Source organism: Columba livia, chromosome 13 (assembly GCF_036013475.1).
Source record: "Columba livia isolate bColLiv1 breed racing homer chromosome 13, bColLiv1.pat.W.v2, whole genome shotgun sequence".
NCBI lineage: Eukaryota > Metazoa > Chordata > Aves > Columbiformes > Columbidae > Columba > Columba livia.
In genome coordinates, this window is record NC_088614.1 from 6,895,086 (window position 1) to 6,918,959 (window position 23,874).

Genomic DNA, 23,874 nt, shown 5'->3' on the forward strand with positions numbered 1-23,874 from the left:
ACAAAGTCACACTTGAAATGATAGGAAAGGCTCCCAATACAGTCAACTTCTTTTCTTCGCTGCTGTTGCAAATTAAGAAAAATCCCAAGCTGAATCTTAGCGGCAGGAAAATGTTTTTGAAATGAAAGACTCGATCGCAGAATTGAAAAACACATCAAAGCGCTGCAACTTAAAGTTACATTTATACGTGACAGAACAACTGAAACTGATACTACGGAGCACAGTATTCCTTCAGCAAACGGACGTGTGATGACAGCTGAAGTGACTAATAATAATACTTATTAATTTTGTTCAGTACTGAAACATTATTAAAAACCGTGAATATAAATCTCACAGCCTGACGTGAACTTATTGCACCCTCAACAAAAAACAACCGGGAAAACTAAGAGACTCAAAGATAATTATTAAATAGCAGAAAAGTATGTAAGTTCTTACCAATTTCACGCTCTTCACTATCTCAGGGTGTGATGCAGAATCTACACTAAGTGTAGGGAAGGATTCCTCGCTCTAAAATAGCTCATCTTTAACATTCCTCCTGAAACGTGAGCACCCTCTTCATGGCAATTCACTATCTGCTAGCTACAATTTTCAGGATGTACGTTCCAAATACATATTTCTTACTCCTTTGCTGAGCGGAGTTAAATTTTTGTCAACTGAAAGAAAGCAGATGCAGCTGGAAACGCAGCTCAAAGCAAACCACGTTATACACTCCGGCTTTCCGTGAGTTCATGGGGCTCTGCTTGGCAAACAGGTAGAGGAGAAAATGGGACTTTCTAATCACTCTCTAAAATAGAAAAAACTTGAGAAAACTTTCATTTTTGATTTATAAAAACTCCTTGTCTCATTCTTCCTATATATCACGAATTTTTACACAAGCATCCAAATCACACTTTTTCAAAACGCCTTAGTCTGCATCTTCCACAAACATCAATATCAGAGAAAATCACCAAGGCAGCCCATGAAAAAACAAAATTTCCCCTCTATCAGTAAAATCTGAAGAAAATAAAAACTTTCTTTTTTTTTTTACACATCTGTTTGACATCAAGAAAATAAATTTCTTTTTTAGAATCCTTCAGCCTGGACGTAACAGGACTAACAGTGGTAGTAAATTAGAGAGTATTTTTATGTAAGCCCATGTATTTTACCAAGACAGCAAAATCCTTCCACCCATACGGGTTTAAATATTTTTTATACAGGATATTAATAAATAGGAAAATACTAACATAAAGCATATATTCAGTAGGGTATTTTCGCAATATATCCTTTAATCCGTTATCCTCTAGCCAGTTTCTGGATCATTCTTCAAAATAAAAACTAATTATGTTATCAACGAAGAATGTTGCCAAGGGAGTAAATTACTTAAGGGATCAGAAAAACATTTGTTATTCTACCATTTCTTAACAAAAGTAAAGCATCCAACCTGTTCTCTTCTTTGGCAGGAATATGTTAAAGCTTTGCAAAAATCAGTTTTTGTAAAGGAATTACCAAGTGCTCCCTTTTTCCATACAGGCTGTAAGATATTTTTTTCCCCGACATGATGAGTGGCCAACATGCAAAAATTAACTTTTTCTTAGATTTTTGTATTTAATTATGTTCTAAACACCGGTGATATGTTTTTCCAGGATGTTTCTGAAACACAGGACTGTTCTGTGCACCAACTGGTGATAATTCCATCATCTACCACATCCCCAGGCAGAGCAGCTTCTGAACAGACCAGGCTATGGAATACACACAACAGAACATACCCCAAATTAACCTAATTATTGCAAGGTAAGTTCTTTCTCTGCAGTCGTGGTGCAAGTGCTGTCAACAGGAGTGACACTGGGACTTCAGTTCTTGGTACTTTAAAAAAATACAATAAATCCTAGCTCTAATTTATTGCATACAGCCTTACACGTGATGAGCTTTCAGCAATGCAGATGCTTTGAGTTGACAGAAAAGCCCACTGTTAATTAAGAGACTACTTTAGAAAGTCACTAAATGACTTCACAAGACCAAACAAACCCTGGCCAAGAGTCACCCAAAGGTGTCCTGGGTCACCAAGCAGAGCGGGGCAGCTCTAGGGCTGGACACCTCGCCCAGGAGGTTCACAACATGCATTATTTGCTGGAAAAGCTCAACGCAAGGAGCTGGACTGCCCATGCAGTGAACACATAGAGCAAATCAACCTCATAAGAGGAGCAAAACAGCTCCTCCTCCTCATCAGGGAATAATTTGCCCATAAGAAAATGAGCTGCCTGCATCCCTTAACAAAAGGCTTGGTTGTTATTTTCGTTAAACCACTGGCATAAAATCATGTGCTTACTACCTAATTAATCCAGTCTTGTGGGTCTGAAGTTAACTTGTTCAAGAGAAAAGCTGCAATGACCAAATACCTTCAATTAAAGTCAAGAGGACAAATGTGAACTCTCCATACTCTGCTCCTGCAGAACATCTTGGAACTCTGACAGCTCTGGGGTGTGCAGAGCAGCTCCTGTTTCCCCCAGTTCATTGTGGGGAGGAAAGAGGGAAGGTAAAAATATCTGCATATTTCTTAACCTGCACAGCCGCACGTTCTGCATCTTGGGTTTGTATTGGGACAGCCACCAAGGCCACGCTGCTGAGGGATGCGAGCACTCTTGGAGCAGACACCGGCACTGAATTGCCCTCGTGTTTTAGAATCCAGCTTCATCGTTATAACTGTTACTAAGATCCAAGGCCAACACAATCCCAAGTGGCAGCACACAGTGAAAGTGCAGCTTGTATCCAAGTGCCCCCCTTGGGCCAAACTTGGTTTTGCCTTGAGAAACAACTGAGAAGTAACTCAAGGACCCATGCAATGATGTAAACATTACCAGAAGACATTCACCAATGAAGAGACAGCAAACACGTTACATCCCCTGGCACTAACAAACGCTGCTGACAGCAGGATTGATTGGGAAACGCTTCTAAACATTGGAATTTTGGCACTTCCAGCAACCATGGCCAACCAGGTTCGCACAGTGTAAACCCATCACTTCTGTAGCCTGTTGCAAAGTCCTAGTTGCTTTACTCTGCCCTACCATCATTTTATGGTCAAGGATGAGTCACTAGAGCACAACACCACTGGTCCTCTTGAACTTCCAAGGGGTGGATGAAAGTGTGGGAGGGGGTTTGCAGTCTTGTAGACACGTTCCTGACTCAATGCTTTGCTGCTCTTACTGAAAACTTGCCTATATTTAACAAGAAGATGACGACTATGCAGGTAGAAGGAAAAGCAAATCTACCTCTTGAGCATGCTTGGTCCTTTATCTCATTGAGCAGAGTTTCCTTGTTCAATGTTGAAGAACCGCACCAAGTCAAGCCACCTAAGAGCTCTTGGGCTTCTCAGGGTCTTTTGGGGTTGTCCTTGGCATCTGGGTTTGAAATTGGCATCCTCAACCTGCTCAAGAGAGAGATTTGCTCGCCCAACATCTCATCACCGCAGGTTTGGCAAGTGGAATATCTGCAGCTGCAGGCTGTCCTGGGACACCAGGCTCTCTCCAGATGAGAAAAGGTACCTGCAGCCTTGTATCTATTGCTTGGCTTTTTCATGTTCAATAATCTGAATCCAGGAGAAAACCGGGAAGCTGTTGTGAGCACAAGAAATTTTTCTTCCACCTTTAAAAGAATCTTAGAGGTTGTCAGTGGCAACTAAAAAACCCTGATTTCATTGTCCTGCTATATAAAAGTAACTAAATCAAAAAGTGATGCAAACTGCAGGAAAATCTTGGTAAGCTACATCTACACAGGAGAGGTGAAAAGAAGCAGACGTTGCCCTTCGAGCCCTGAAATGGCAGAACTGATATAAAATACAACTCCCAGCCCGGGCATACGAACAACCACAGAGGAACGTACATATGGCTGGATTTTCATGACACTGGGAACAACATGTTTTACAAGGGAAATGAAAAACAAAACTGTTGTACATCAACATAAGCCAAATTAAGGAAATATTTCAGTTTTGAGCCTGGGCACGAAACAAGAGGGACTAAATATTTTTCAGAAACTAAAAGAAGACTTTGTTTATTTCTTTCCTCGCACCATCAACCACATTCTTTTCCATATAAGTTAAGTCCAGATTTCACAAGAAAAACTTTCAGAAAAGATTTGGTAAATAATCTACATTATTTGTGATACAAATTTACGCATAGAAAGTAACACGTTTATAAAAAGCAACTCTTCTAGAACGCTAAGAATGCTTTTTAAAAATTCTTTTAATATTAAAAGAAATATCTGGCACACTTGGCACACAACCAGGTCCATAAGAGTGACTAATAGAGCCAGGGGCACAAGGATGGAACTGGAATGTGCCTGGGTCATCTGAAGTCCCTAACCCCGTGGTGCATGTCTAAGGTTTGCTGGTTTGTTTGGTCTGTCTCACCGGATGCTTTCCTTGGCACTCATACAGGGCAGGTTTTTTGCAGTCAACTACATCAGTCGTCAACTATAAAGTTCTGAGCAGTCATTGTTAGAGAGAAGAGCTCCGACCGAAGCTTTGGCTGGGATATTAAATTCTAAGTCATAAGAACCTAATAAAAGACAAAAATAGTCTTATAAATATTTATAATTTATTCTTATTACATTTTATTTATTACTGCAGAAAGTATGAACCATGGAAAATTACACGGAAGCCATCAAGCTTAGCATATTATATGTGAAAAGATCATTTTTTACATTCTGGAAGCAGATAAACACAAAGGCTTCTAAATAAATCCTTTAAAGCTCCCAACCCAAGACAAACACGCAGATTGTGATTGCAGAACGTTCCTGCAGAGCGTTTGTCGGGTGCTCTAATAGTTCCATGTGGTAGAAATAAACCCTCTGCTGATAGGACAGCGGCCGTAGTTAAAAGCTGGAGCACATCTGGTTATTTTACACATACTAAAAATGGTTTCTTTTTCAGACATGCAACGACCACTAAACAAAAATTGTGAAACCAACCATTTTTTGCTGTTAAAATATTTTGACAATACTCAAGCTGGAAGTCTTGAGCTGTGTCATTGCTTTTACAGTGGAAATAAAGGTTTTCATTGGCCCAAACCGCTACTACAGCCCATAGGATGCCGGGACTCGCCGGGTCTCTTTCTCCAGTGAGGATGTGAGTTGTGAGCTGCAATTAGTGCAAAGCTAAAACTGACAACTGAGTTGTCAGAACTCGAATAGCAGGATGTTCTTTTCATTACTCTCTATTATTTGTAATACAGAAACTGAAGTTAGATTTGTAAGTTAGAAACTTAATTTAAATATGCACAAGAAAGTTATTCACCACTTGGTCTTAGTTCTCACATTACAGATAAACTTTCCCTAAAGTGAACTGTGGCCAAATTTTGCCCTCTGACACCTTCTTGCATGGTAACCAATAACTTTTTTAGTCTCTTCTTTTTGAACTAGAGAGAGAAATTCAGATCATGATGCTGTGTAGTGAAATACCCTTTTGATTTTAGTCAAAACGAGAGACCTGTGTTTATTCTGCTACCTGGAGCTCTTTGCCTACAGGCAGCATTAGCATCCAAAAAAATAAGCTGATTTGGAAGCTTTTGCAATAAAACATAAGTGGTCAGCAAATGAAACAATGCAAAAATGGTAAGGGAAAAGGAAAAAAAAAAAAATTAAAAAAAGGAGAAAAAACCCAACAAGCTTATATTTATCCTCTTAGTTCCATGTATTTAACCTACATACTTCAGGAAGGAAGCGGCCGGATAACGAACCAATTGCCTTTTTTTGCGAATCACCTTCATTCTCAATGTTTTGCTCTCAGCCTTCTCATAACCTTGAAATCCAATGATAAAATTCCAGAGATATTATGGAGACCACAAGGGTACTTAGCTGGAGTGTACGGTTACAGATATGACATTTAGAACCAGGCCTGGAGTTGGCTGGACAGATTCTCCTAATATCATAAAAATAGCCTTTTCTTTCCCACATTTTACTATCTGTCTTTGTTTATTCAACCATTCAGCAAACCCAGCTGGATCACAGACATTGTCATCAAAGAAACATTCTAGGTCAGCCAGAAGTGGATGCCGATCGTCTAAAAATAAATAGAGGCTTTGTCACTGGAGTATAATTTTAAGGCCCCTGTAATGAATAATGGAATAGAAAAATCTTTCCAAGCAAGTGGGATACACTGATTTCAACAGAAAGTTTTCACAGTTAATCTGAAATTCACAGTTATTGTAAACTCCAGATAACCTAATTTTTACTTCAATAAAAATGATACAAATCTGCTTTATTAAAAGGTTTGGTATCTTTTTAAATACTTAAAGAGCTGCAGAACAGCTTGGAAGATGGATGAGACTAGAATTTACCTATCACACAGACAAGAAAACTGAAATGATGTGCTGAACCAATTTCCTATAGGTCACCAAAAGGCAGAACGGGGATCAGATTTCACACTTTCTAGCTCTTTTCCCTGATATAACGCACAAATTATTTCCTCTAAGCTAAAAGAGGAGACAAGATAAGAACACATAGCTTTATCAGTATAGCTTAATTGCTAAAGATCTTAAAGGAGCTTAAATAAGAAGCAGAGCACCTACAGAAGTCAAAGATGTTGTAACAACTAGAGCTTGGCCCTGTAAACATCTTAATTTACCTAGAAGAACATACTTATCGAAAAATAAATTCCTTTTCAAAAGTTTTTAAAAGCTACTTCCTCAATGGCTAAATACAGAAGTTTTCCAACTGACACGTATGCAGAGGTTTGGGGTGGAGCAGCGTGAGGGTCATTTACACTCAGAAACGTGACCATTTCAAGTTTTTAGAAATGAGAGGTTCTGTGGCAAATTCCTTCAACTTCTTAGAGAGAATCCCACCTGCCGAAATGAATTCAAGATGTGTTAAGAACACAGTAATAATTTGACTAGAATTGCAGAATCATTAAGCCAGACCCAAGGTCCCTCTTTGTTATCTCCTTTTCACACACAACAAAGAGGGACCAGGAGGGGAAATTTTCCATCTCCAGCTACGCAAAGAGTTCAGGTTAACAGGAACCGCACTTTTCATGTTTTGTATGTAAAGCTTTTGGACAGTCTCGGTTCTTATGGCAATAGAATACTACATATTAAGAAGATTTGTAATGCAGTAATAACCTCACATATTTCGTAAACTCTATTAGTGGCTGTACTTCTTCATGCCCATAAGTAAAGTTACTTTTTTCTACAGTTACACTTAGCACAGAATTTGAGAAGTAGCACTTTTGGCTTTCTGTTCAGCACTCAGAAGATTATATGACGTGAAGGAATGGACTACGTCCCCAAGAACCATAAATTCAAGGCCTAAAACAACAAAGTATGTCAATATTTCTTTTAGGAATGGGAGTCACTAAACTGATCTTCACAGAGCTGGTGATGTTTTTCACTTGTTCAGTATTTTGAAATCATCAAGATAAAACATCCAAAGAATGACATAGTAACTGAGTAAGGTTCAAGTGAATATAATCCACTGCTTCTTGTAAAACCAGGGAATTACTGAACACATCGGTAAACTCCTGTGAGATATAAGCTCTCTTACGCTTTTGACATCTGATGTTGCTGTAAAATATATTAGAAAAAACATAACATCTCTTCAGAAGGAAATCCAACCAATTTCCAACCTTCCATAATCTGCAGAAATTGTTTAAAATCTAATGCAAACTATCCCAGACACAAATAATTTTCTTTTCTAATTGGCTGGAACTCTACCACTCCTTACAAAAAACTCCTAACAAAACACTTCTTTACGGCACTCGAATTGTGTAAGTGTTACAACTCGAAGTTTCTTAGGTTTCTCAAAGCGTTCACGATAAAAATAGTCGGAAAAAAAAACATTCAAACAAGAAAAAAAAAAAAAAAGGAATAAAAGGTTTTGCACGTTTTTCTCATCAGGTTGGATTCCAGTTTTCTATTAAAGTTATTCCAAGAAAGAAATGATTCACACTCCCCAAGTTTAAATGCTGAGAAATTTATGGTATCTTCCATCCTCACCCTGCCTGCTCCAATGAGCCTGCAAGCAATGGAAATTAAAAGCCGCAGCAACGACAAGAACGTGAAACCAGTGGTTCCCAGCCTCTGGGGGAGAACATGTCGGATACTTGTGACCGCAAACTTGCCTTTGTTTACTCTGTTGTGAAATACTTCATATTCTGATCAGTTCTGTGGTTGAAAGAGGCTTAATGAATAAAATCTGCTTGAGAGATAATACACGGACGGTTGTGAAGACGATTCCCTGTAAACATTGATACACAAACACTACCATGAAGATGTAAAAGATAAAGGCTGTCTGAAGTTACCCTGAGAACAACCTCATAGTATTAATTGACACAACGTGAGTGAAAACGCTTATCGACATATCTATCTCTTCAGAAGGAAGAAAAGCTGTGAGGACCCCGTGATCACAATTTTCTCCTTCTGATGAGATACAGACAGGCAGCACTCAAAGGGAAAGGTGACAAGACAACACAGGACATTGCATGCAGCTGGAAGAGTTTATTTCTCCTAAATTAAAAGATCAGCTCGAGGGGAAAATTTAAGGAGCTGGAACAATCTGGGCTCGTGTGGTGGCTTTGCTGAAACACTTGCTGAGCACAGTTGGCTCTGCCGGCCCGGCCAACTGGCCAAAGCGTTTGACAAGGCCTTGCCCAGGGCCCAGCCCAGGGAAGCTCGGCTGTTACAAGTCCCAGTCCCAAAGATCACATTCCCCCCGTTCCAAGTCAGAACTCAGAAACACATTAGGAGGTTTAAAGAGCACCATTAACTTAACGTGAAATATTTATAGTCAACCTTGTGGTTATGCTATTTATTGTTTAGTTAGGAAAACACTCTCTCTGCCAGAGCTTGAGCCTTCTGGGCTCTCTCAAGGTACCGCCAAGGTGGCATTCATGGTCTCATCCTACAGCCCCAGTTTGTTTGAAATATTTTCTGGTAAAATCGCTTTTATTATCTCTTGGAATTTGTGCATCTGTCTTCTTCTACTGTGTATCGTGACTCTCACCCACAACCATGGGATAAGCTCACGAGACATCCCTGCTCCGTGTAACCGTCCCTTCCCACCACAGACCCACACGGTGTCATCTTCATAACACAAAACCAAAGCTGTTATAATCTATTAGTCTTACGAGATCTTTCCAGTCCAAGTCTTTCAGACATCACTTTCTATGCAGTGTAGACACTCTTGTTTTCATTCTCCCCTTGAACAAAATGTCAAGAGGTGACACTCAATGCTTCATTGCTGCTATTCTGCGATTTCAGGCTGGTGTGCAAGGGTTTTAACACATCTGAGGGTAACATGAACTTCTAGATTAAAACAAATAAAAAAGACTTAACAGGCATAGTGTATCTCTTTAAACGCTTTTTTTGAACAAAACAATGAAAACACTAGTTTGCTACTTTTAAATAAAAACTCCTCTAGTCATTACCAGGCCTCCTGAATTCACACGCTGACACTGGAGATTTGCTGCCTCGAGCCTCCTGCTGTAATAGTTGTAATTTTAAGTACTTTCTGCAAGATCCCATCCTCTCTGGTAGCTCTGGCAAGTACAGGCCACATTGTGTCTGAATCTGGACAGTCTTTGTTTGTGCATAGTTGGTTTTGATCAGGTTGACATGTACTAAATTTAACTCTGGTCTTTGTTCCACTGTGCTTTTTGGCAAAAGCTCGAGAAACAATGTCTGCAAACAGAAAACGTCTAATAGTTTTGTGTTTCATTGGCTAATTGTATATGCAGTCAAAGGAGCAACCTTTATACATTCTAGTGGGATATCACCCATCTGGCAATACCATTTGGTGGCTGATGGTCAGTTGGTCTCTCAAAGACAAATGACAACAACTTTTCATACAGCTGTTGTTAAAGCCAAAGCTTCCTCCTCTTTTTGACTGTACCAGTGCATAGTTATTTTTTTAGCAACCACACATACCACTTCTTGAGCTTTGGTTCTGATCACACAGAGAGAAAAGAAGAGTACAAAGGCAGAAAACTTAAGTTATTTCAGTACTGTCACAGTTCTGGGGCTTCCTATGGTTTGGTTGTTTTGGGGTTGGGGGGTCAGGGTGCAGAATTTGTGGATTTGCAATCAAGCCCGTAAGTTTTCTTTACCCATCAGCATCCTTTGGCTGCTGATTCAGACAATTTCTCACATAGGAATCTCTCGTGCATCTCCTCCTAGTCCATCAGGACAGCACAGCAGGAACAGCCACACCATTACTGGGACCTTTCTCCACAATCTTGTGCTTCTCCAAACGTGTTACAGACACCACAAGGATTTGACACTCTACATGGAGATTTCTTTCTCGTGTCTTTTTCAAACTTTAAACTCAGCTATACAACTTCTTCTAAATCCACTACTCTGGACACCCAAATCCAGCTCCTCTCCTCCCACACGTACCAGCCCTGGACCCATCCCACCCAACACAACCCCGGCAGAGCCATGTCCTTTGTTCCTCCCCCCTGCCCTCGCTTGCCCTTCTGTCCCCCACCTCCAGACATCCCCCTTTTCCGCTCCTGCTCCTCTCCCAGCGCACAAGCTGACCCACAACCCAAACATCTTCGCTTCAAGCCACACATCATCTCCTTCTCCATGGGGCCCTTTCCAGTACACAAGCTCTGCTGACCACAAGTCAGACTAACTCCAGCGTGTTATAATATTTATCGCCTTTCCTCCCAGCTGAGTACATATCCAAATATAGCGACAGTGCTGCTGAGACTCAAAAGAGATTTTTTCGAGCATATAAATACAGACGAGACTGCTGCAACGACCATGCACGCAGTGAATAAATACTTCTGGCAGGCCAAATTGTCCCCCTGGGCTGTCCATTGGCCATCGCTGCTCTCTGCTATCAAAACCATGCTATAATTTTCGACAGAGCATCTCTGGTGTTGAACTGAACTCAAATGATTATCTGAGCAAACGGACTCTTTCAAAAAGATCAAAATGCAAATAAAAATATAATGATGCTTTTTATGGGCTCTTCTTATGGCCCTGTTGTCCTTGTGAGGAGGAAAAACTGCTGGATTAAACAAAATAAATGATTTAACACATTTCTGCTGGACTCCAGCTCTATGATCCCTGTGGTTTGTGGCTGCAGGTCTCTTGTCCTGTAGTATTTTGTGTTCTTCCTCATGGCCACAGCAGCAGAGCCATATCCACAGTTTTTACCACAAACCAATTGACAAATTCTACTGCTTTGAAAAGTATTTTGCTTCAGAGGCTCTTCCAGCAGGTTGCTACAATGATCTAATCTCTTATCACAGAAGCAATTCAAAAATCATTCCAATTTGAAAAAAATAGTTCTTGAGACTTTGATTACTTGCAGGATTTTCTATGATTTCAACCACTTTTAGTGCCTTCTCTCTTAGAAGGTAAAAACACACCTCTGCCTTGTGTTTCAGACCTGACTGGAATGCAGCACCGTTCCAATTTCTTCCACCCGATTTCACAGTTACCTTCCCCTTTCAGAGTTGAAAGAAAATTGTTGGGTGTCTCAAGTGAGTGAAAACCAACTCTATTTCTTTTTGCTGTACTCAGTCCATTCTTGTTTAAACTTTCCTGTACACCGGGCAAACTTCAACTTGATGTGTGTTTTACATCCTCCATTCTCCCAGTGAGGATATCTTCTATTTTCTTTTCCTGCTTCGTACCACATGGAATCACATGAGATTTTCTGAAAGACTGTATGTGCACATTTGTGGTCTTGTTGCTTCCAAGGAAGTACAGGGGGGAAGGATTGACTATATAACATTGACAGGACTGATTTAGAATGAAGAAGACTATATCGATGGGGAAAGCAGCCTCAAGCGACTCAACTTAAACGGCGCTAACACAGCAACATCAAACCATCAAGCAGAAAATGAGAAATTACTACTCAGACCGAAACGCTGTGATTTTTACATGAAGTCATAATTTGGGATCACACGAATGGCGTTGGGCCAGAACCTTTGTGCTCCTGCCCGCACTGGGATGAAGGAGCTGGAACCCGACAGTGACGGAGCTGCTCAGGTTTTACCTGGCGGCCGCTAAGGAGCCTCAGGGACCGAGTTACCCAAATCCCTCTGAATTTAAGAAAAGCCGTTTCAGTCTTTGAAACCAGCTCTGCAAAAGTGGCATGAGGGTACTTCAAAGGAACCAGCAAGGTACGTTCATGAATTTCAGCAAAAAGGAGCCGGGGAGGCGGCGTTTGATGGGGCTGTGGGAACAGAGACCAAGGGAAACCAAAGCACAGCCAAAATAAGAAGATTCTTAAGGAGCCAAACTTTTCCTGGAGCAACTAAAGAAAAAAGATGCCAAAGACTATCCTGAGGGAGAAACCAGCCCCTGATTAGACATATGGATGACTATTGTAAATAAAAATGTAGGAGAGCAGAGAAAGTTGACTTTTTGACCTAAAGAAAGCAGCCCAAAAAGGCTTCAAAGAACTGCACAAAAATGAAGGGTTTTATTGAAGCTAATTCTTAAGATAGTACTATGCAGTCCTCAGAAGATCCGTGCCTATTTTTCCACAAGGAAAAAAAAAATCCAGAGTCAAAATAATTCTAAAGCAATAAATTTATAACTCACATGCAATACAATATTCTAGTACCAGAGAGGTCTGTGCAAAATCTGTGCAAGTCAGAGAACTGGCTTCTGTCAAGCCCGTACTTTCAAAACCAAAGTTTCCCTGCTACCTATCAACACTGCTTTCAAAATATAAAAATAAGGTTTATGCTTATTTTAAGGGGATGCACCTAATCCAGCCTCACCTGTACAGGCATCTGGGTCCTCCGTTTCCTTGGGTTCTGTTCAACTCCCCTATTTTTGAGGTTACAATGGGACGTTGTAACTTAAAAGACACGTTACATCTCTGGCATAATTTAAAACCAAGATTTTAGAGAAAAGTTACCTCATGTCCACTGACACATGTGAAGATGTAGGAAATATTTAACAGCCAAAGGTCTCAGTAACTGAGGCGCTGGCCACGTCTAGTATCAAACGAAACCCACCAGCGCCACAAGCGTCTACATGACAACAAACTCCTTCGCTACACAGACGACACCGGTGCAATTCATGCAGCCAAATTCTCTCATACTAATACATATATTTATTTTTAAGTGTTACTTATTTCCTGCAGTTTTTCTAATGGAGGGAGCAGAGTTTTCCTTGATCTTGACTACGGGCTGGTCTCAACTCTGACACATTCACACTCGAGGTGACAGTTTCATAACAACACGTGGTTTGTGTTTGCAAAACCATCCCGGCCAGAATCATCAGCGGTGAGGAAATCAAATGTCTTGGGATGCCCCAGAACACCGCTCTGCTCTTAACCTTGCCCTAGAGCTCTTTTTTTTTATTATTAGATTGTAAAACTTTGTTCACTGAAACCAAATATTTTCCTTCGACAGTAGATTTCCTTTCCAGCACATACAGTCTTTCTGTGAAAGCACACAGCTGCCTAATTATGCCTTTAAACTGGTCTTTCAATTCCTCTCAGCATTGATCGGTCAGGGAAAATCATTTTAAATGTGTATTTTGTAACTACCGAGCTGGCTATGACACCATCATCCCCAACACTAGTTCAATAACAGGCTTCCCTGAGAGAGGCATATGGCAACTGTTCCTCCAAATATTTTCCTTTTTAAAGTAGTTATTCTCAAAACAATTCTCCCAGCTACAGACTTAAATCTTTGCGCTGTCCATCACAATCACAGACGGGAAGGAAAAAGTGGAATTCTAAAGCAATCTTTGCTAAGAACGCATCACAAGCTCAATGCATCGAGCACGGTCACCACTGAGAAGTCGCTGCTGCTGTCTTCTGGTTCTTGTTTTATGGGTTGGGTTTTGGTTGGTTTTGGAGGGATTTTATCTGTTTGTTTTGTTTGTTTGGGGGTTTTTCTGGGTTTTTTGTTTGGCTGGTTTGGTTTGTTTTAATTCAAATTCCATGGCACCTACAACTGAGCCACATGGGCTACACGCTTGAGAGAACCTGCATACGCACCTATTCTTCATTTCCCAGGAATAAGGACCACGTCTGTTTGTAAAATTCAACAGAAATAACTCCTTTTGAACACGAGCTCTTGCTGCTGCTACAGCCTGGCAGGAATCGTTCCCTCCAGCGCCATGCGATGAAAAACAGCGCAGATAATGTCATATGGACCATAAAACATAATGGGCCATAAAACTAAATACATCACAGCCCCACGGGGGCAGCTATCGGTGTTATTATCGCTCAGCAAGTTCATACTCTTTCATAAGATGATTCTAAACCAGACTGGATCATTTTTTAACACTGGAAACAATTTTGTCTTGTATTTTTCCCTTCACAAAAACACTTAATTTTGACATATTTTGGCTTGAATACCCCAAAATTAAATGTTTTTCTGTGTTTTTGTCCCATAATTCCCTATTTTTACTGCTTATTATATTGCAGTTTTTCTCACTGAAGCAAATAGAGAAAGAACTTTCCAAACCAGGGAAGAGGAAGCCTGGGGATTTTTCAGCTTTTCATTTTTGCACTCACTTGGGTTGCAAAAAGCACGGATTCTTGTTTCATTCAAACCTTTCACACCAATTCCTGTTTTAATAATAATTACAGTAAAAAACGCAAACAGATGACAAATCAATTTATCATCTTAATAAAACGTTTTACTTGAAATGGAAAAACGCAATTCTCAACAAATTCGACATTTGGAATTAATATGGCATTTGTATGAATTCGGCAAAAAAAAAAAAATCAAAATAAATGTCATTTGTTGTACTGACATCAAGGTCTGACTAATAAAAACCAAACCAATTCACCACAATGCCTGAAGTCTGTGACTTTCAAGTTCTTTTCTTGCTCAGAACAAGAGGTGCTGGACACCATGTGCCATTACAGAACACACCGGCTTCTCTGGTGTGTTTTCTGGGTATGAGCAGAACTTACTGAAAAAGATACTATTCACTTTAAGGGGATAATTTAACTAGCATTGATTTTCTTTATGAACTATGCTTCCCTTTTTTACAATTATGCACCAGCCCACAGTTAAAAGGATGAGAAATTTTTCATCCCAGGAAATCCTGAAGAGGAAAAACTATAGATTTGCCTGGAAATTTCAATCACTTAAGGAGAGAAACAATGGGGAGTCAAAATCTCTTTCAGCCAGTACTGACAAAGTCTGAGGAGTAGGATTGCACTGCTATAATTTTATAATTTATATAGATGTTAGATGGAGGCTGAAAGTAGAAGCTTAGTCTTTCAGGCAGGAGACAAATTATAAAACACGCAATAAATACTTATGAAAGCATTTGGCTTGCTCTGATGTAACAGAACGGGAAATAAAATTAAAACTCTGCTAAAACCATCAGCCTGGAGCAAAGCTGAGAAAGCTCCCGCTTTGGAGGGCTCGGCATCGCGCGATCGCACGTCGAAAACGCTGCAGGAAAGCAGAGAGTCGCATTAAGGCGCTGGCGGTGCTGCTGCTGGCAGCCACATCAACAGCACCAACACTGTCCCTTCCGTCAACTCTTTTGCAACATTCTAGGAATTCTTTTACTCCTCCGACTCCGCGAGCTTCGCTGCAAGTTTGCAGCAGAGCTTTGCAGAAAAACGAGTGATGCGGGATGACTGTGCAGTGAGAAGGACGTTTAAAATGCAGCGGTATTTAACCCGGGTTTCTAGAAGCCTTACAAGCTTTAAATGTGTTACCATTAAAAAAGAAAAAATAGTTATGTTCATAGAAAAAGAGGGTCCGATTCTGACTTCAGATGTTCTTCGTGTGTCATTCGTTTCCCATTAAGCCATCTACACAACCAGAGAATAAATTCTACTCTTCTAAAGGTCTATGACACATTTTTTAAAAAATTAAAAATCAAGTTTGACAGCAGTCTCCAAATACATTCCTTCTTCCTCCCTCCATAACAAAAAATACACTATTCAGTATATGGGAAACTAAAGAGTCTGTATATCTTCACTAAACTAACTCCAGAAAGTTACAGATATTGCTAAACCAAGACTTGCATTGTTCAAAGCACATGATCTACATTTCTAATGAAGACATTTGCAACTGATATACCTATAAAATGCTACTGTATAATGGTATTTTCTAAAAGAACCGGAGAAAGTGCCACCTGAAAAATGTTATCTACCTGCTTCCAGGTCAATTATTCAGAATCATGGATTTCCTCAGCTACCATTTACCTACTCCAGATAAAGTACATGAACGCAAATTAAAACCACCTTAATCTGGAACATCTCCATGGAACAGGGTGCATCTGCTCCTCCTTTCTGGGGCTTTTAAGTCTCTACCTACATAAATGGTCACACAATGTACTTATGAAACTCATGAGTGACTTTTTACTCTTGTTAAGAATTCAGCGTCGAACCGAGTGGACTCCAAAGAATGACAGAACTGTTAGCACCACTTGCAAAATAATTAGGCCAGTGACAAATGGCTTTGACAGTTCCGTTCCCATTATGCAAATCTAAGTCATACTTTGTTTCATTAAAAGCAGATGATTTCCCAATCTCTCATTTCTTCAGGTTTCAGATAGAGCAGGACACACCATCATCAATAATGAAAAAATACCCACCAAAGAGTAAAATAATCTGGTATTTTACCACACACCTCTGAAGATCAGCGTCCTGTTAGTGCACAGATACACAGAACAGTTGTTCCTTTATGAGATTTACAAACTGGACTCACACCAAAACGCAACCCGTTAGTACAGGGCTGTGCAAAATACACACAGGGTGAGCAGCACCGACAAAAATTCTGTTGACTTTTGGCAAATCTGCGAGCAACTCCGGGACACGGTCTCTTTTCTCTATGCTTAAAACCCATTTCTACCACCCGACCTTCCTGCTGACAGCACAGATGTCCTGTCCTGAACACTGTTTGTCTTCCTGCTGTTATTTATGTGAAATGCTGAAATACCTGCCACGTGCAAAAAAGAAAAACTCAACAATCAAAAATCTCACAGCACAGTTCTGGAATTTAAAAGTACTGATCAGTATTTTTTACAGTAATTTCTGCAACCCTCAGAAACCCAGGAAATTTCTCAGTTTTGGAGTCAATGCTGTAGAACCAACTCAGAAGTAACACAGAGAGAGTCTTGGAAGCCACAGGCAAACTAAGGGTAAGATTTGAAGACCATACTTTTGTGTCACCACTGATACCTCATTTTCAGAGTCATTATGATCCACGTATAGCAAAACAGTTACCTACAAAAATTCACACTAACATGGTAAATAACTGAATTCTAACACTTCCTCCCGGTGAACTCTGTATTGCTGTTTAACACAAATATTTAGCAACATTCCAGAAGCACGGAACGACATATTTCAGGAATAAAAATAGTTGTAAAAAAAAAAAATTAAGTGATTTATAAAACAGATTCATTCATAGCTCAACCATGGTCAGAGCCCAGAGTTTCCATAAAGAAAAAGAATATTCATGTACTGCTGGGGCCAGTATATGATAATTAACCCCAGCAGATTGGAGCAAATACAATGAAGCAAGTTTATAATTTAAAGTACTTATTCTACAAAGAAGAATTTTGTTCACAGAACACTAAAGAAGGCTGAGGTAAGACACAGTGGCTGATTTTCTAGCCGTACTTTCCCAACGTTACTCACGGTAAATAAATCTCAGCTGATTAAAAAGGCATCTGAGATCAGAACTGAAAACAGTGCTGCTGATGTGGGATTTCAGTGTCTAACACAAACAACGCGGTCATCTTTTAGTTTTTGTAATAGATGTGCTTGAAATAGAAACATGTTAACTATTAAAAAATCCAGTGAACTATATGGCACCGTTTACGGCTTGTTCCAAGTCAGCATACAAATCACAAAATTCAGCTCTTTGATTGTCCTTTTCCAATTTATTAGCTATTCACTCAGCTAGTTTGAAATATTTTAAGGATTCTGGAAAATTAGACTGAAAATATATTAAAACTATGGAAAAGATTAAATACATGGACCACAGACAGAAAAGTCAATCAGCTGGTCAAACCTCACCACGTTTAACACTATATTGTTAAAACCCTGTGTAAATCACACAGGTTTTCTTCTAAAAAGATAAGCTGGTTCTCCATGTGCAATCAAGCCCCTGTGGTTTAGTTTTTAAAAGGGAAAAAGTCATTGTTTTAGTGGAGAGGAGACAAAAAAGGGGAGACATTTCCCATCTCCAGACACCTAAATCGGGCGCAAAAATGAAATATCACAAAACGCCATTGATCATTTCATTTAACCCAGGCAGACAATACGGAAATCTGGAAACAGATTTAAGTCAGCAAGATTTACCGCTGCGCTGCACATACTGGAGAGATTAATTATGTTAATGGCCTGAACTTTATCCTCGCCGTTCGGTGACCTGACAACACGTACACACGCACACACTCATTTTGTTTTTCGTCAGGATGAAACGAGATCTCCCCTCGTTGAGCAGCTCAGTGATCACCAGGGGCTGCGGCTGCGAGGGGGGCTGGGATCCAGCCAAGAGTATTCCAATTAGAACATACCCAGTATCAACCCATCACGGGCACTGACAACCTAATTGTACCAACCACCCCCAAAAAAATCCTTCTTGGGTTGGAATTTGGGATGCGGGGCAGTGATTTCTGAACACACGCAAGTCCCTGATATTGAAAATAACCGAGCGGGGAACTCAGAGCATATCAAGCGGAACGGGGATGGGATGAGGGCAGATCCGCAGCATAAAGACAGAGCTCATATCACATGATGAGAAAAAATCATAAATGAAGAGCACTAAAAAAAAATAAACAAAACAAAAAGAAATGATTTCTCTAGATTAGCACAGCAAGATAGCTTTGTGATGGCTGCTATTCTACAAGCGGAGATTTTTATTACCAAAATCTCTAATAAGAGACAGCTCAGACCTATGCCTTCTATGAAGGTGGAGAAAATTATTTTTCCTTATATTTAAAAGATTATCACTTCATATCTCATCTCTTATTATTAAGTTTACAGCAATATTAAAACAAGATTTGGGTGAATAAAGAACATAATATACTCCAAATAGAGAACATATTCTTTGGAGCATTATAAATGCTCCTGTCTGCTTGAATGGAATTTTAATGGAACAACCCGCCCTCTTAGAAGAAAAATAGAAAAAAAGATGACAGAAAATATGATCCTTTTCCAAAAGCTCCATTAACCAGGCTCGTTTTACAACCACACACAGATCACTGAATCAAAGTACCTATAAGAGCTTCACAAATCACCTTTATTAATTCTTTCCACCAGTCGGAACGTTTTTACAAATAGAAACAAATAATTGGGGAAAAAAAAAATCCTAATACGTATCAGTATTAAAATAATGGCTGATTTTAACGTATCTCCGTACATTTTACTGCTTTAGATCAGCGAGCCAAAGAAAAACAACAAAATCTGTGATGTGAGAAAGGTAACGGTGCGAGGAGATATTGTCCTGGGACTGGGACTTGTGAACAGAGACTAAAATAGTTGTGTGACATAATGTCTAAATCTTAAGAAGCGCTGGGGAAAAATACGTTTAAAGCACAGACATTATATTATGTGCTTACAGCCAAGGACCTGCTGGAATTTACTGTTTGCTCCCAAAACAAATCTTTACCTGCGTCACTGAAACGCAGCATGAAAACGGGGGCAAATTGCAACCTGCGCTTATGAACGGGGAGCTATTTCTTTATTGTCACACTTCGCCAAAAGCTGAAGTGACCGAGGAAATGCTATAAATAGAGATTTTGCTGCCAGAGACTTTGTTTACTTTGCCTTCTGCAGGGATTTTTTTTTCAGCTTATAAAGGTAGGCTGGGTCCAGGTTAGAAAAGACCAAAAAAGAAGACAGAACATGGCATGGCTGTTGATATATGGTAATTAATGATAATTAAAATGGGGGAAAAGTTCTTAGAAAGGCAACTGTAAACTTTTCTAGGTGTTATCTCTCGGGTGCTAAACTGAGAACCTGGATGAGACGAAGTGTTATCACTGCCAGACTAAGGCATCACCACAACAACTGCCCACGAGGCCAAGGACTTCACATAAAAATCAGAGCAAATGGCAGCAAATAAAGTGGCTGATGAGGAATTTAAAAGACAGCTGAGCATTTTTTGAGAAGCCCTATGGACCAAGGATGCTCATTCTTTTACCAAATAGTAAAACAAAACTTGGCTTTCTAAGGCTCAGCCCAGGCCTCTGCACGCGATGGGCGCTGGTGAACTGCAGAGGGTACAGGGCAGAGGCTTTTTCTAAACTCACCTTTTAATCTGCAGTTCAGCACCTGATATAACAACAATTAACAACCTTTGCTAGACTACAACATCGAAATATCCACACACCAAACCTTAAGCACATTAAACCAACTCAATACTTGCTTCATCTCCAAAGTAGTAATTTCCTTTCTTCCATGCCTGAGAATCTTAGTCCAGCCTGTTTCTTTCTTCCTTGTTCCCTTCCCACATGTAAAATCTGAATACATCTATCTCACAAGAACCATAAAGTTGTCATTCCACCCCCTGTTACACGGAGATGAAAACTTCCCCACACACCAGATCAATTCATTTGCACATTAAGGGCACGACTGTGTGAGAGTCGCTCACACAAAGGTGCTGCCTTTGATTTCATGAAGGTGAGAGAAGAAAATGCAAAAATATTTGCTAATTTTGCAAAGAGTCTTTTAATCAGTCCCTACTCAAGGCTGGTTAAAAGAAACCAGGTTAACCCAGCACTCAGGATCAGCAACCAGCCCATGAAAGACTCTTTTCAATAGTTGGAAATTTCATAAAGAAAATTCACCCAAGCTGTTATTTATTTCCTAGCAGCTGGCATTAAATAGCTGATTTTAGTTCAGTATTGAAAAGGCTGGGAAATGCTGCCGTTACTACCCGATACAACCAAACAAAAACTCCTAAAAAAGCAAAACTGGACATTTTCCGCACATTTTCAGGGCAAGGCCTCGTTTTGTCTTGTCTGCTCGTTCACCCATTTCACACCAAATTAAACAACACTTGCAAAAGAGGTGGAGGTTCTAGGAGTCCCTGCTAAGCGCTCTGAAAACGGGGATGTATTAACATTTATTATGATCAATGACATAACATCCAATTTCAAAAGGACTAAACTACTTCAAGGGGGTGCCAATGTACACCCACTATGTCTCGGAATGGAAAATACAGGAATAAACATGTGGGAAATGTTTAAGTGCTGATGGCAGGTGTAACAATTCCTACACTTGAGAATGGGCCGTGCTGCTGGAAAAAAGGAGTTTCCTGCTGACGCAGCTCAGGATCCTGCTCTCAGTGATGTACCAAACCTGGACGTGGTTGGGTTTCTCCATAAAAATCAAGCATTATCTTCTGGCACAAAACAGCAAAACAATAAAACTAAATGCAGCCAGTTGGCAAATTAAACTTATGACCCAATAAAATCTTCAGGGATGTGATGCCACTGACTCTCAGGTACTAAAGATTCTTTTACTGGCTTCCCAGCAGCATGTGCCATAAATAAGAAGATGGGGACAGCACAATGGAAAGAAAAACCACTTAAATCTCCACAAGGTGAAGGAGAAGACTTGTATGAATAGCAGCAATTAGGTATTGTTGGGTGCACTGCTCACAATTTGCCTGGGACATCCCTCCCACCCCCTTTTAAACAAAACTTAGTTGAAGGAAAGTGTTGAAAAACATTTTCAAGCAATTAAAAAAAGTGACCAAAATTACTGGATGTGGTCAGGTTAATGCACTGGAAGTCTTATCAAAATAAAAAACAAAGACTCCTGTCTTTTTTCTTTACCTTAAATCTAAAAAGAATTTTTAAAAGCTATTAATCACTAGTTAAGTCAGAGAAACTTAAAAATAACGTGCTAGCGAAATATTCAGGCTTCCCGTTCTTTAAAGAAAACAAAGAAAATAGAATACACCTTTTGAAATTTAAAACCATAAAAATTAAAGTTGAAACTACTTTCAGGTGATGGTGGCTTTCAATATTGGCTACAGCTTTCTGTGCTGATTAGTGAAGGTAATCAGCCAATAACTCATTTCTGAAACTGTACATAATTAACAAGGACAGAAGCACAATGAGACACAAAGAACCAGCACATATTCTTGTTGTTCTAAAAAAGTGCATTCGCTTTCAGACTCTTCGAGGCAGCTGAAAGGTGGAGAGACCAGCGGGACAAACATGGAGAGAAACGCTCGTGCCACCAAAACTGCATTTGAATTTTTAAGCGAATGATCCAGAATCCCCGAATCTGCGACACGGGGGCTTTTCAGAAATGTTCGTCATATAGAGCAGGACCTCTTGACTTTCAATGAGCTTCTAAACCTCATCACGCTCCCTGGAAGTGGATACATTAAGTAGTAAAAAACACTGAGAATTTTCAATTAAATATCAGAATTAGTTTTGCGCTCAGGAACTACAGAGAATGCATTTTCCCATCAATATCTCTGAAGCAGCAGTTCCCCTTCTGTGTTGTTTGGGTTTTTTCCTATTTTCTGTTCTGTTGACTACCACTAAAAGATGCTATTTTCCCCAAGTTGTGTCTCCTCATATTGGAGTAGAAGAATTTTGTTGTTCTATTGTCAAATATAATAACTTGGAGTAAAAGATTCGTACAGATTCGCCTGGGGAATCTCACACCGAGGGTGACAAGGATGCTGGACCTGAGTTGTGATCCCCCTGGACAGCATCTTATCCTGCTTTACAACCACAAAAAAGGTGCAAACCTTCTACAAATGCATTTTAAATTCTGCATTTAAACTACACCTAACATGGGAACATATTTGTGTTATTTGCAATAAACTGTTTTTCTTATATATTAATTTTTCTAGAGACATTCTGCATGTTATTGATCACCTAAATAGTAGGAGTATTCCTTAAGCTTTTTTTTTTTAATCCATATATATTTGTGAGTTTTAATCCACTCAGCTGCTGAAAAATTAAATGTCTCAATATTAATCTGCTAAAACGCTGCTTTCTCTAGCAAACTACGTTTTTAGAACTAAAAAGTATGGTGAGTGGGTTTGATGTAGTTTGAGGAACAGTCAAGGTGCAAACACCTCTCCTAGAGAATGCCAAATGGAACGGTGTATGTGCACAAAGGACCATCTTCGAGGAAAAGAAAAATCTTAATTAAAATGCTCATTTAAGTATTTTAAGAAATCTGACTTTATCCTTAAATACACTGTGCTTCTACATTACATTTCCATACAGCACATTTTGTTTCAAATCTATTCTCTTCATTTTTCCTCCTAAAAACAGAGCGGAGCTGCAAGACCTCAGTACAACCTATTAATGAAGAAGCATCAGTTAGAAATAATAATTTGGTTTTATTTTCCAAAACCATCCGAGCAGATTTAAAGTTCCAGCTGTACTATATCGGCTTTTTAATTTGTTGTTTTTCTTGTAACGATCCTGTTTGTTTCTCTGTGCAGGTTATTCAAAGCAGATGTGCTGAACTAAGGAAAAGCCTTTTCGATCGGCTCCAGCAGCTGGAGCAGAGTTGGGCTCGTGGTGCTTGCACACACGTGCACACACACACACACACACACACACACACGCACGAGGACTCGGGTGGTGAATGTGTCTCTGTCCCCACGTCCCACACTTGACATGTTTCTCGCACTTGAAATTTCCTCCTTGTTTCTTCGAGCTTTCGCTGAGAAAATAACAGAGAATTATCTTAATACTACTGCCCTCTACTGCTTAAAAATGAGGGACAGGGAAAAACTCCCACATTGCGTTAATTCTTGACCGAGGAACTCAAATGAAGAATTTTAGTATTTTCAATTAGATGCATTATATAAAAATTAAGAACTGTGGAAGATGGTTCTTGCCTCTGTTTCCGATAATATAGTATTATTGAAGTTGTTAATATTGATAGAAATGGCAGTATCTATTCCAAAAGCTTTGTAAAAACAATTAAAATGAACATTCAGAAAATAAATGAAACAAG

General features: G+C 39.6%; 1 protein-coding gene across 12 annotated transcripts in view; it reads right to left on the bottom strand.

The window, feature by feature from the left end:
* BANP (BTG3 associated nuclear protein) overlaps positions 1–23,874 on the bottom strand; it is a 131,621-nt gene that overhangs the window by 31,982 nt on the left and 75,765 nt on the right. For 2 of the 12 annotated variants that reach the window (XR_010465913.1, XR_010465912.1), the window contains exon 12: positions 1–23,577. The exons of the other annotated variants lie outside the window; for them this stretch is intronic. The gene's annotated coding sequence lies outside the window, so the exon portion shown is untranslated. The remainder of the gene's footprint in view (positions 23,578–23,874) is intronic. 12 annotated transcript variants of the gene reach the window in all.